The following is a 14,558-nucleotide window of genomic DNA, read 5'->3' on the forward strand; positions in this document are numbered from 1 at the left end:
GTCCGGACATCCATTCAAAGTACTAATATGTTATGAATTCACATCCTTTTGTGGATTAATACACAGTATATATAATTTAGGTTCAAGTACCTGACAGCTACTGCTCTTCAACAGTATCATGTGATTGTGTGTGATACTTATCTGCACTATGCAGATAAGAAAACACAGAATAAAACAATACTAGGTACAATACATAACAAAATAATAATAAACAAAATGACAACAAAAATACCACACAACATACCATACAAAATAATTTTATTATATTGTTTTTATTAAGCAACATAATAAAATTAACAAAATAAATAACACACATTATAATTGATAAGAAATTATATTCTTGTTTCCTTTACCCAAGCATAAGCAAAGTTTGCATGTGAATTACCTGCACAATTAGTCTACTTGTATACATAGACTGTTGACTTGCCATCAATTACCTCAATAATCCATTATATAAGAACATTATAGGAAGGGTCACTACCCAGACTAGTTTTGACCTTTATTATATATTGTAAAACATATAATAAAGGCTGAAACAACAAGTATATTGTTAAATAACAAGTGAAAGTATTTTCTACAACATTCTCTAATCCAGCATATTTTAATCATATGATGATTCACCATTTTACTACTTGTATATACTATGAATTCAAGTCTCTCATCATTGGCCTTTTGAGAACAAAATCTGTGCTAAGATTCAACAGTGACAGAGAGTGAGATAGGAAAAGAGGAGAGAAAGAGGCCTCAGCTGACCAGTTTTAGCTTGACCCACCAGGTATTTCTAAAACAGTTGTCTGACTTTTGCACTTTAAAAGAAAAGTCACAAAAATAATAATTATTATTACAGGCAACTCCAAGGAGTCCATAGACTCATCGAGGGAGGCCCTAACATCATGTCAAGAACAACTATTCGACATTCACACAGTATCTATCATACTTCGCCTTGAACTCATTATAGTCATGACACCCACAACAGAGGCAGCTTATTCCACTCATTCACCACTCTCTCCAAGTAAAAAAACCTAGCTCTAACACCCTTGCCCAGCTTCCATGTATGGCCCCTAGTCCTATTCTCAAAAATATTTTCTGAATTAATCTTATATAAACCATTCAGTAATTTGAATGTCTCAATCATATGACCCCTTTTCTGCCTATCAACCAATTTTTGCAACCCACAAATCTTCAACCTGTTCTAAGGTTCATTCCATAGACCTGCTATTATCTTGGTCACTCACCTCTGGATCCTCTCCACCTCCTCCCCATCCATAAGAAACCCTGGTCCCCATATCTGGGCACAGTAGTCAAGATGGGGTCTTATCAAGGCTCGATACAGAGTAACAATAACCTGTTTGTTTCTGCTTGTTAAAGTATTTTTCAGCAACCAAGTGATTTGATGAGCTGATTTAGCCACTTTTGCGATGTGCCCCCTAAACTTCAACTCCATATCCACCAAAACTCCCAAATCCCTGGCCTCTTCAATCTCCTGGAGTATAGTTCCACCAATGTGATATATACTGCTGTGAATCTTTTCATTCCAAAATGCATAACCTTACATTTTGTCACATTAAATTGACATCCATTCTCCTTAGCACAGTCCTCCAAACTATCCAAATCATCCTGCAAAATTTTGACATCCTGTGCACTCACTATTGATCTACTCAACTTTGCATCATCAGCAAAGAAATTAACAGTTCCTCTCAGATCCTTTCCTATATCGTTAATGAACAAACTGAACAGCAGTGGTCCAAGAACAGAATAGTCACAGGCCATCTTTTGGACTCTACGCCTGAATAAACTACTCTCTGATATCTCTCTATCAACCACCCTCCTGTCCATCTCACCAACCCTATATCCATCCCCATATGCTGCAGTTCACTGATTAGAATTCCATGTGGTATCCTGTCAAAGGCCTTAGCAAGGTCCAGTAGAATCACTGTAAACCCATTACTCTTATCCAGTTCAGCCATCACTGTGTTATAAAACATGAGCAAGTTACTGAGGCATGATCTACCCTTCACAAAACCATGCTGTCCCCATTTTCATCTATCCAATCCTGTATTTGCCTCTTGACTATTTTCTCCAAGACCTTGACAACGATTCCTGATCGGTCGGTAATTTACAGCAGCAGTCTTGGAATCTCCTTTATGCAATGGAACTATTTTCCCCTCTTTCCACCCCCTTGGGACTAACCCAGACCCGAGACTCAAATTAAACAAAATGGTCAATGGCAGTGACAATTCTTTAGCCGCTTCTCGTACGACACGAGCTGGTATACCATCCAATCCCACAGATGTATTGACACTGAGGTTTGGCAATAGATTATTCACCTCCACTTCATTTACCACAATTCCCGTATAAGCTGTTGGTTCTTTCATTCCTGCAATGTCACCACCTAGATGATATACTCTTACAAAGTGCTCGCTCAGAAATTCCACTATATCAACTGATTCGGTTACCTCCCTACCATCGGCATTCTTGAAAATCATTCAGCTATTTACATTTTTTCTTTTACTTGCAACATATCGAAAAAACTGTTTGGGATTCTCTTCAGCCTGCATGGCTAATGTTCTTTCATAATCCGCATTTGCTTTTCTTACCACACTCGTTACCCTTCTGGCCTGTGCTTTATACCGTTCATGTGCCTGCTGGTCACCTTTCTCCTTAAATTCCCTCCACAGTGGTTTCTTTTTTTGCAGCTCAAGCTTAATGGTGTTATTCATCCATTTAACCCCTACTTGATTTATTAGTCGGACTCTAGGTATACAGTTAACCATTGCCTCCTGCAAACAGTTCTTAACCACCTCCTATGCACTATCAACTCCAGCTCTTGCAGTTTTACATGTCATGGCACTGAACCAATCAAACTCCTAAGCTTGTCATACTAACCAGCCCGATAATTCCACAGGTACTGTGTCTTAATTGTAAATTCCACACCTTTAGCCACCTCCCAAGTCAAGAACCTATGATCACTCTCACTAATTGGTGGCAAAGTGGTCATATTCGTTAAAGCCAAATTCTTAGATGCAATTACTAGATCAAGCACTCTCTGCCCCCTAGTATTTTCCATTACATGCTGTCGCAAATAGTTATCCCTTAATAACTGCATAAAATCCAATTCCTTCCTCCCGTGTGTCCTCTCCTCCTTCCAATCAATGTTACCATAGTTGAAATCTCCCATAATAATTACCCTCCTTCCACTCATTTCTTCTATTTGCTTTTGCATACTGTCATCACCATCTTTTCCATCACCTGGTCTATAGCAGCACCCAATTGTATGTTTTGTTCTGCACCTCAATCTCACACCAAATAGCCTCAAATGTGCTCTTTTCTCTATTCTGCAGTTCAACTTCTATTCTGCTTGGCTCATCAGCTATCATCAATAACACTCCTCTCCCCATTTTATTCTCCCTGTCAATCCTGAACACACTATACACCTCAGACTCAATCCCAATAGTTATATCATCATCTGTCAGCCATGTTTCACTAATGCCAATAACCTGTGGCCTGGAAGTGCCAACCAAGGCCAAAAATTCTTCCTTCTTGTTCCTAATACTTTTGGCATTAGTATACATGAATTGCAGCAGCCCTGTCTCATCCCTATTTTGATGCCTTATGCTAACTATCCCATTCTGATTTGTTGTCCTTCGTACTCGCTCGGGCATATTACACATATTCATACACTCAATTATCTCCCTAAAGTTTGCATATCTACTCCCCCCCCCCACTTAATAACTCTAGTTTCCCTGATTCTACACATCCACTTCCACTTCATTCAACAACACCTTTTCAAGTCTCTGCACACCAAATCCATTCAAATGCAAACCATCCATCTTATATAAATCCTTTCGCCCATCGAACTCACTCCACACGTCCACAAATTCCATACCACTCCTCCTGCATGTGAAAATAAATAAATAAACTAAAAACTTAACAAGAATAAAGAGAATAAAGAATAAAACTGAACATTAAAAAACAGTTTAAAAAAACCAATATAACTTATTCTTCTTCTCTTCAAAGATCAGGCATTTGCCTGATCTTTGAAGAGACCAGTGACAAGATGCAACTCTGCATCTTGTCGCTGGTCTCTTTCTCTCTCCTTCCCTTTGGTCTATATCTATACATCTCTTTTGGTAGCCATTATCTTTCCATCCTAGATAGATCTTCTTTCCATTTCTCTCTATATTCTTTGATCTTTTCATTTATGTTATATCTAGTTCTTTTCTGATATCTTCATTTCTTATATGGTCCAATTTTGTGCATCCTTTAATTGTTCTTAAAAATCTCATCTCTGCAGCTTGTATTTTACTTTCATGTTTCTTTTTAACCATTTATTTTTCTGAGCCATATAACAAAGTGGGAGTGGCCATTGCTTTATAAAATTTTTGCTGAGTTTCTCATCTTTTTTTATTTTTTTTTATTCAGTGTCCTTTTAATTGTTCCACAGATTTTCTGAAATTTCTTTATTTTTTCATCTATATCTTTATCTTTTAGATATGTTATTATGCAGCCTAAATAATTAAACTGTCATCTGTTCTATTCTATTATTTTATTTTCTATAACTATTTTTGATCTACATGATCCTGACCTTTAAATGCCATGACTTTTGTTTTCTTTCATGAAATTTTTAAATTGTATTGTTGGCTTCTTTTGTTTAATTCGTAAACTGATTTTTGAAGGTCATCTTCATTGTCTTGTAATATAATCTAATCATCTGCATACAGCATTGTACTGATAACAGTTCTTCTGGTTAACTGGATACCTTGTTTTATTGTTGTTTTCCATACTTTCAATAATCTGATCAACATATATATTGAATAGATTTGGAGATAAGCTACATCCCTGTCTGATACCTTGATTTATTTCATTCTGTTCTGTTAATTTATTACCTAACTGTAACTGTATTTTTGTATCTTTATATAAACTTTGTATAGCTTGTAACAAATGTAATGGATATCCTCGTTTTTTTTCATTATATCACAGTTTTTCTTGGTGTATTTTATCAAAAGCTTTCTCGTAATCTATAATGGCCATATTATTATTATTATTACATAACACCTCCAGGGAGTTCACAGACTCATCGAGGGAGGACATCTACTCTACAGCTCTCTGTCGCCACCACTCAATCCACCAACTACAACTAACCATAACACACCAATGCCATCTACTGTCCACCACCACTAGTATTTGTACAGACAATCGCAAACATCCATGCCCACGGCAGGATCTGAACCCACGGCCTATTTGGCTGGAGAGCAGATACTTTAACCACTCGGCCAACCAGGCCAGCAAGTAAAAGAAACGCTGCTCAAGCCACATCAGCACCAGCTTAATTATAACAATTGCCGCATGCTGATGCTTTCAGGCATCATACCTCGCATCGTACCTTTTTTATGAGTCTCTAAATGAAATTCTCATTTTTTTCAATTTTTTTTTAGCAAACAAATATTATCTATACATGATTGTCCACGTCTGAAACCATGTTGTTCTTCTGAGAGTAGATTGTTTGCCGGCCTGGTTGGCCGAGTGGTTAGTGTATCCGCTGGTTCGAATCATGCCATGAGCATGGATGTTTGTGATTGTCTGTGAAAATGCTAGTGGTGGTGGACAGTAGATGCCATTGGTGTAGCTGTAGTTGGTTGATTTGAGTGGAGAAGGAGTGTTGTGGAGTAGCTGCCCTCCCTCAATGAGTCTTCGGACTCCCTGAAGGTGTCACGTAATAATAATAATAATAATTCTAAGTCTTTTATTCAGATTTTACTGTAAATTTTGTAACCTGTATTTAATAATGTTATTCCTCTGTAATTTCCACAATGATCTCTGTCTCATTTCTTAAATATAGATATAACCTTAGCTTTTAACCAATCTGGTGGAACCTCACATTTCCTTCAACAGTTATTTATTAATTTTAAGTATCTATGATGTAAATATTCTCTATCATATTTCCAAACTTTGTATTTATGCCATTTAATCGAGTTGATTTTCAATTTTTTTATATTTTTATTACTTCTTTTAGTTCTTCCAATTGTATTGGTTTTATATTAGCGTTGATTTCTTCATTATTATTTTCTGTTATTAAATTTACAGTAAAATCCTGAATAAAAGATGTTTAATGCTTATCTTATATTATGCTGAGGGTTTTGTGTAAGGCTGGTTACCTTACGAAATAAAAAATTTCTATAACTCACATGCCGAAACTCGAAAATTCATCAGACCAAAAACAACAGAAAACGACCAAGTAATGTCTGATTAGGAATCTCGGACATTTTAAAAGTAGCCACTTGGAATGTGCAAAGCATAACAACAAAGGAATTAGAATTGGTAAAACTAAAAACTAAAAATATTAATATAGCCATTATAACAGAAACAAAAAAGATATTAAAGGGAACAAAAGATATAAATGGTTTTACAATGCATATAGTGAAGTGGACCAATATATCATAGCTTCTAGTGGTGTGTGGCCATTTTAATCGATAATAAATGGAAAAATAAATATGAAAGTACAATTTTGTAAATGATCAAATTATAACAGTTAAATTAAAAATAAGCAGAAGCTATTTAAATATCATAGGAGCATATGCCCCTATGATATTTAAATAGCATTATTTAAATTATGAGGAACAACAAAAACAGTTAAATAAATGTAATAAAAATGACTATATATTAATAGCAGGAGATCTTAATGCTAAAATTGGAAATAATCCAATCCAAATGTCTTAGGAAAATATGGAGAAATTTGCATGAATAATAATGGTCAAGAACTATCAGACTTCTGTACTTTCAATAATTTTAAAATAACAATACTTTAAAAAAAAAAAATATATATATATATATATATATATATATATATATAAATAAATATACTTGGAATGGCAAAGGAACAAGATCTATAATTGATTATATCATTAATAATCAGAAACTAGCTCCACATGTGTGAGATGTACATGTTTAGAGAGGAAGTGAAATTTTTTCTGATCATGATTTAGTAGTCTATAAAATAGAAATACTAGCAAAATGGAGAAAGGAAGTAAATATAAAAAAACTAGGAATAGAACAAGTATGCAAAGTATATCTATTACAAGAAGAAAGCATTAGAATGCTATATCAATCATGATTAACATATTACCTAAAAGAAGCCCAAATCACTGAAGATATAGAAGAAGAATGGAAAACATTAATAAAGATAACCCATAAAGCAGCCTCTGAAGTAATTGGAAAGAAAAATAAAATATTAAAAAGAAAAACATTAAAAATCTGGAACACAGATATAGAAAATGAATTAAAAGAAATCAAATTCCTTCAAAAACGTACAAAGGAAACAGAAGAAATATGCAAAAACAAAAAAAATATAGCTAAAACCATAGTACAGAAAGCTTACCAAGATTCTTGGGATAGATTAATTAATAAAATATAAGGCATACATGGAAAACAAGATATATCCTACAAAATATTAAGGAAATTAAATAACGAAGAAAGGGATACAGCAAGAGTATAACTTCACCGAGTAGAAAGCTGTAAAAACCAATAAACTGGTAAAAAAAATAATAAAAAAAAGGGAGGACAAAATGGAAACACCTGGCTCTAAAAAGAGCTAAGGACCACTCACTGTTAGTCTTTGCAACCCAGATCATTCAAGCCCACATACTCTTAAAGAATGATGTCAACTTTAATTTTCCTCTGTGTTATGCAATAAATTGTTGGTGGCCTACACCATTTCCTTAGGAACGACTTTTCACCTCAAGAGGTATTTTTCCTGCCTCCAAGAATCAAAGGAGATAGGCAAAGAAGCAGTTCCTAATTTGATGATAAATTCTGTTTTCCTCAGTGAGGAGATGTTTTTATGTAACATCCAAATGTGATATTTTAAGAAAAATATCACATTTGGATGTTAAAAATTGTAGAATCAGCTAAGAGAAAAATTGTAGAATCAGCTAAGAGAAAGTTGGCACCGGGATCCTAAACACCTCAGCCAACCTCCACCAAATGCACTGCACTGATTGAAAAAGTGCCATATACCACTTAAATTCTATGGCCTATGTCACAAAATGGTCCTCAAAGCCAAATCCTGGTGAAAGGTTGCCTCAGCTGTTTTTGATATTTGTAAAGTACAGTCTGTTAATGCCCAGATCTGGCATTTTGAAACTGAAGAAATTAAAAAGTTTCTAATATGGTTGTTTTGGAGTTAGCTAAATTACCTGAATCTGTCTGTTAAAAGTGTATTTTTAGTGTATTACATATTGAATAGCACCATTCTGGCACAACCACTCCCGCACATGGTCCTTGTGGTAAGTGGTACCAAAACAGGGTAGGAAAAATCCAACAAAACACTTAATTAGTAAGCCTGAAGGATAATTTGATGCCAGCCTTTGTTTATGGTTCAAACTGTGTTGTCAAAATATGAATTTCTTTATCTCCCTCCTTGCATGGATGGGAGATAAAGAAAATCACTGTGTACCTCATGTTTCCTGTATAAGTCCAGAAAAAGATGCACAGTAAGATATTCCTGTGCATCTGATGTTAATTGTGTATATTAACATTGGTAACATGATGCTTTTAACGGCTGTTGCTTTTTCATTGTAAGAGAGATAACTTATCTTGAAAGGGATGAGTTTATTATTATGACAAGAATTCAGCAGCTTTTGTGTCAGTAGCAAAGGGCTTGCAAGGAAGAGCATGTTCTTATGGGTCCTGTTACCAGCAGAGGTCAAGCCATACAGAAGATTTGAAGGGTTGAATTTTCCAAAAATTTTGATTTTCACTTTGTCTGGATCAGTACAGAGACCACTGATCACGTTGAACTGTTACTATATACTTAAGTAAATGTAGATGAAGTCATCATCATCATCATCAAAATGCAGATCAAGTCATCATTAGCATCATCAGTATATACACTGCTTGGAAAGAAGTCAATGGACACTCCCATGGTCAAGGGGCATTATATCATGTAACAAATCACATGTTTTTAGCCAGTATAAATTAGAGGAACATGCTCCCAAGTCAGTGCAACTGTGTCCTGGTGAAATGGCTGCGAGAAAGGAGCTCACAGAGTTTGAAAGTCACTGTGATAGGATGCCATGTTGCAGACCAATCTGTTCAGCAAATTGTTGACATATTAGGCCATCCTAGATCAACAATCAGTGATACTATTATTATTATTATTATTAAACAAGGCCTCATGGAGTCAAAGACTCATCTAGGAGGTCCTTTTATCTCACACACATCTCATCATACCGGGTGTCTTAAACACATTCAAACTCCTTGCAGACACCACACTCTCAGGCAAGGCATTCCAATCATTCACAACTCTGCACGAAAAAAACCTGCCTCTCACTCCCCTACTCGCACCCTCTTTATACAGTTTCCAGGGATGACCTCTGGTTCTCCCCTGATCTCCCACTATTCTCTGTAGAACTTCTCCACCATTGATCCTATAACAATCCCTTACCAACTTGTAGGTCTCTATCATATCTCCCCTCTTCCTTCTCTCCACTAGACTCTGCAAATTACATCTTTTCAATCTTTCCTCATACTCGACATTCCAGAGGCCAGAAACTACCTTAGTCAGCCACCTTTGGACCCTTTCCAACATCTCTTCATCCTTCTGAAAACCAGGTGACCAAATCTGAGCACAATTATCCATGTGTGGCCTAATCAAAGCCTTATACAATGTAACAAGAATCTCCCTACTTCTACACGTAAGTGTCCTCCGCATCATTCCCAGAAGTCTTTGTGTTGTCTTCACAATTTTGGCAATGTGTCCCCTAAATTTTAGATCCTTATCCACTGTCACCCCCAGATCTCTTATTTCCTCTACTTCCAACAATATATTCTCACTAAGCATAAATTCTGCATCCCATCTTTGTTTTCCAAATTTTAAAACCTTACATTTTGCAACATTGAACTCACATCCCCATTTCCGTGCCCAATCACTCAATTTATTCAAGTCTTCTTGCAAGGCCACAACATCTTCACTACTCTTTATGGTTCGTCCCAACTTTGCATCATCTGCAAATAACTGAATATCTCCATCCAAATCTTCGCCAATATCATTAATATACAAGTTAAATAGTAATGGTCCTAAAACAGATCCCTGTGGCACTCCACTAGTGACTTTCCTTTTCCTGGATATTGCACCCCCATACACAACTTGTTGATACCTATCAGATAGCCAGTCTCCAATCCAATGCACTAATTTAATATCCAACACCATCTGCTCTAGTTTGACTGTCAACTTATCATGAGGTACTCTATCAAAAGCTTTTGCAAAATCCAAGTATATTACTGTGTATCCTTTTTCTCTGTCCAAGGAAGTAGTCACTTTATTGTCATAAGTAAGTAGATTACTAAAACATGACCTCCCTTTAGCAAATCCATGCTGTCCATCAAAGATTATACCATTGTTGTCAACCCAACTCTGGATCCTACAAGCTTCTCACAAGCTTCTCCAACAACTTAACCACAACACCTGACACACAGATAGGCCTATAGTTTAATGCTTGAGTTCGATCACCTCCTTTATGAAGTGGCACAATTTTGCCCTCCTTCCACTCCTTAGGAACTTGACCAAGTGCAAGACTCGTATTAAAAAAATATGTCAAGGCAGGTGTCAACTCTCTGGCACATTCCTTCAGAATATGCGGTGATATATTATCAAGTCCCACAGCCTTATTTACATCTAGTTTACTCAACTCTCCAAACACCTCTTGCTCACTTACAGTCAGTCTCTCCTCCCCATCATCAACTGCTCTTAATCTCTCCATGAAGTCACATTCACAAGATTGAAAGATCTTTATGAACCGTTCATTAAGTATCTCCACCACACATTCTGCAACAGCTGTCTTTATACCATTTCCTCCAATCAATGTCATCCTTCCATAATCATTCTTTCTTTTGCTGGCTACATATCGAAAGAACTCCCTAGGATTCTTTTTAGCTTCATTAGCTAACTGCTGTTCATACCTCTCTTTAGCTACCTCACCAACCAAGTCACCCTCCTTGCCTGGTCTTTGTAGACCTCATGAAATTGGTTACTTCCACTTCTCTTATGCTGCCTCCACAATGCCCTCTGTATTGCATGCTTAATCTCTTTATTCATCCATCTCACACCTACCTTATTTAACCTTCTTACCCATGGTATACATTTAGACATTGCATCTACTAAATAGTTTTTGAAAATCCCCCAAGCTGCATTGATTTCTTTTCCAGCTAACTCCTCATTCCATGCTACACCTGCAAGCTGTCTCCTGAGCTCTTCATAATCACCCCCCTTGTAGTTCCACATATACCCTTTTTTCACAGGGGTCGTTGTACTGCTATACTGAGTACTATACTGAGATAAAAGTGCAGGGAGTCAACTGCAAGTGCTACCCACAGTGGATAACCCACCATACTCACCCAACATGAGAGCAGGGATGTAGGATAATATGTAAAAATTTCCATTCATTGGCCAACATGTTGAATGTGGAGTTCCAGACATTGACTGGAACACGAATCTGCACAAAAACATTCAGAACGCCAAGGCTCACAACGGCTTTCATGGCAGGACTGCAATATGCAAGTCCTACATTATCCAAACCAACATGCGGTGTCATCTTCAGTGGTGCAAAGAGTGTGTACAGTGAGAAATAGACATATGTTATGGAGCAACAAATTCTGTTACACCCTCTACCGAGCAGATGGACAGGTGTGACAGATGTCTGGTGAAGGCCAGCTATGAAATCTTGAGGTGGAGAGTGATGGAATGGTCCTGTTTTTCCTGGTTTGGCCTCAGACCTCTGTTTGTGGTGCCACAAACAATGAAGTCCAAGAGATAGCTGAACATTCTGATTTGAATATGCCTCCTACTTTGTGGTGTTTCTACAGAAACTGACCATTATCTCTTTCTGCAAGACAATGCACCGTGTCAGAAGGCAGCTGCTGTAACTATGAACTTGAACATCACCACACTTGACTGGCCTCCACAGAGCCCTGATCTCATTGAACATCTGTTGGATGGGAGTGTTGGGTGAGGTCAAGGGAGGTCCATCCCACAGCAGTCCAGGATCCCCATTACATGCCTAGAGGAAGAGTGCTCCAAAATTCCCACTGATTGCTATCGTACAGTTGTGGAAATTATGTCCCGTAGGTATTGCTGCAGTTGTCACAGGAGATCCTACATCTTATTAAGGTGGGTGCCATCACTGTTTGTTCCTCACACTATGGTTTCCATTGACATTTTTCCAAGCAGTGTACAACAGTCTTGCTCTTTGGAGCCTAGAAGCACCAGTGCTCCTCTCACTGCATGAGAGTTGTCAATTTTATTTTAAAAAAATTCTAATACTAGAGAGAAAAGAAAGAGACTCATGAGGCACAATTGCCAAACCCCTTCTCTCTCTCTCTTTATATACAGGAATAAGTTCTATCAGAAACCCATTTATGGTGATAGATGTTGTTGCTCTATCACAGATGCTTTTGATTACTGCCCTTATGCAAAGAGCCACATTCACTTTCTCTAGGTAGAAGTTGTGCATTACACTATCAAACACTTTTTTTCCCAGGTCAAATGACACAAGTACGAGTTCTTTGTTCATCACGAGGTGAAGAAGATTTCTTAACAGAAACAGATTGAGGTCCATCAACCTGTAGAAACTCTGTACACTTGAGTACTGGCAAGCACATTCTCTATGCCCAATTTTAGAAGGTTACAGATCACTTTGGTGAATAGCTTGTAATCTGTGTTGATTAAGAAAATAGGCCTCCAGCTATCCACAGAATTCAGGTCTCTCTCCTTTTTTGGGGATAAAAATTGTGTCTGTTGTCAAAGTTAGCATATATTGTTAGGTTGATAAAAACACAATAAAAATCAAGACCAGAATAGGTAATATGAAATTCCACTGATAAAACTCAATGCTTAGACTATCTAGGATGAGTTGTTCTAAGTTGTTTGGAGTTGTTCACACAAGAACCAATGCAGCTTAAATTCATCATGGGTCTCCAGATTATTCCACTGATAACTATGACTTGATAACACTGACATCAATGCCTAATCTATCTATGCCTGAATGCACTGAGGTGTTCAGGCATTTTTGCTATTTTCCAATGCCTGGGGTGACAGGCAACATTAATGTTGCCTGTCACCCCAGCATTACTGGAATGGGCTCTCAAATAATGATTAAAAAAATTGCTGCAGGATATCTCCTGTAGTCTTGAATGTCTGACCTATAAACTTGGATTTGCCAAAATTGTTTCGTTGTCATATACTACTATGTGCTGCCAATTGTAAAATGCAGCTGAGCGAGGGGGGGGGAGGTTCCACATGCACCATGGATAGGGTCAGACCAGTTTCACCCTTTATTGAGGTCTCATCACTCGGAGCCAGACCCAGAAGAGACACCAAAATTGAATTAATGCAGAAGTTGTATATTTCCTATATACAAATACTAAAAAAGTATATCACCTTTTTACAGTTTTCCCCTTGAGGGGGGGGGGGAAATCACAGTTGTCAGTGGAATAATCTGGAGACTTATGATGAATTTAAGCTACATTGGTTCTTGTGTGAACAACTCCAAACTTAGACCAGTTTTGACCATGAATGAGATCTCAATCAAAAATGGTCTGGGAAGTGAACCTTCCCATAATTCATAGCGATATACATTTCTTTAAGAAAGTGTGCTTTGCATTATGGAATACTATGGCAATTCATGTGACGTCATCGGCCTCTACATACAAATAACCTAGTTGTGAAGTTACTTCATATGCAAACTTTGTTTGCTTACACTTGGATAAAGGATTAAACAAGAATATAATTTCTTGGCAAGTTTAATTTAAATGGAATAATTCTTGTACCAGATACTGATAGCTAGCAACATAGTATTCCATAGTAGTGATGTCTGGTCTCTGATAAGAAACAACTAATATGGGTTCTTGGAAGCGATACTAAAATTGACCTTTAACTGGGATATATAAATCTCTTAAGTATAGTGCAATATCAAGTAATTTTATACAGTGTTGTATTGTGGTAAATAAACGTGTGGTCATTTTCTGGAATATTTTTAACAAAACAGTGTTTATTTTCTTTTCTTCTATAATCATCCATTAAAATGAAGGTGAACCAAGTTGCTTTCTTATGTGCCAACTAGCAAACCTCAGACGGTTCATTGCCTCATCTTGAAAAAGAATTTTACTTGTGTACTGTCAAAACTGTTTTTTAAGAAAGAAATTCAGACTTATTCTTATTTGGGGATTGATTTTAGGGATAGTCTTGTAACGTCATTTTATAGTCATTATCTAGCTATTTTTCCCCACTCCGATAGTTTTTTTTTTTTCGTGGGGGGGGGGGGGGGAGGGCCGCTGTTGTCGACGGAGAGACTCTGGAGACCTATAATGAATTTAAGCCTGCATTGTTTAAATTCCTTGTGCGAACAACTCCGAAAGCCAGTCATAATACAATATATATATATTGTATTATGACTGGTTGAGACAGTTGTAGGTGTCCTCTCGCGATGAGTCTTCGGACTCCTTGGAAGTATCAGGAATAATAATAATAATATATCTAGTCATCACAGCCATATTCCTCTGGAACC

The 14,558-nt window shown here is 36.9% G+C and overlaps 1 protein-coding gene across 4 annotated transcripts in view; it reads right to left on the reverse strand.

Moving 5' to 3' along the window:
- LOC150094096 (HEAT repeat-containing protein 6) overlaps nt 1-14,558 on the reverse strand; it is a 446,924-nt gene that overhangs the window by 431,815 nt on the left and 551 nt on the right. The window lies entirely within an intron of this gene.

Source organism: Typopeltis vanoorti, chromosome 22, assembly GCF_054136105.1.
Source record: "Typopeltis vanoorti isolate ZY-2024b chromosome 22, IOZ_Tvanoo_1.0, whole genome shotgun sequence".
NCBI lineage: Eukaryota > Metazoa > Arthropoda > Arachnida > Uropygi > Thelyphonidae > Typopeltis > Typopeltis vanoorti.